Source organism: Arachis duranensis, chromosome 6 (assembly GCF_000817695.3).
Source record: "Arachis duranensis cultivar V14167 chromosome 6, aradu.V14167.gnm2.J7QH, whole genome shotgun sequence".
Lineage (NCBI taxonomy): Eukaryota > Viridiplantae > Streptophyta > Magnoliopsida > Fabales > Fabaceae > Arachis > Arachis duranensis.
The window spans coordinates 2,278,389-2,279,151 of NC_029777.3; the positions used below are offsets into that span (position 1 = coordinate 2,278,389).

Consider the following 763-nt stretch of genomic DNA (forward strand, 5'->3'; position numbering starts at 1 on the left):
TCGTAAACCATAAACCCAAAACACCGATACAGCACATGTTACTACAAAAAGCCTGGCAGACTACCGCATATGATCATTGGTGCGGCAAAAACGGATGCTGATAAATTCATCAAAACCTTTGTAGCAATTTCCCCTGGCTACTCCACAAATATAGCAGTAGACTCTCGGTAACCAGATAGTACTTGCGCACATCATTCCGGCATAGAATAAGATCCTGAGTAGTGAGTAGTAGAAGGAATGCATTGTTAGTTAGACCTAGCACTTGTAGAGTTTGTAGTTATTACGACTACTTATCAACCAAATTGGAACTGAAGAACAAAAAGTACAATAAAGTTGAGGAAAATGATATCTCGCTAGTTGTTACATACAGATTATGACATGTTTTAGTTTATAGCAACAGAAAATGACGAATGAAAATTATTTACTTATTTTGCAAATTGATATTCACTTAGCCATTACATGGCAACCTGGACTCAATCCCATAGCATAAATGTCAGTTCAAAAATGGTTTTCCACCTTCCATAAAACAAGTGAACAAATAAAAAGCTCCATCCATCCAACACCATTTTGACTACTATCCATGCGTTCCACTTTCAATTAAGAGGGTATAAGACCATCCTGTTTTTATTATTTTGCTTTAGAAATAAATTCTCTACTGCTAGTACAAGAGGTCATGAGAGTTTCCAAGTCATTTGTTTGATCTTTGACCTAACTTAACTTATGAAAATGAGTTATGTTTTCAACTTTTAAATAAACATCTCCT

The 763-nt window shown here is 35.3% G+C and overlaps 1 protein-coding gene across 1 annotated transcript in view; it reads right to left on the reverse strand.

Annotated features, from left to right (window-relative positions):
* Positions 1-8: 8 nt before the first annotated feature.
* The window catches only part of LOC107491936 (exportin-2), a 4,259-nt gene continuing 3,504 nt past the window's right edge, over positions 9-763 (reverse strand). The window contains exon 2 of the mRNA XM_021126167.2: positions 9-214. The gene's annotated coding sequence lies outside the window, so the exon portion shown is untranslated. The remainder of the gene's footprint in view (positions 215-763) is intronic.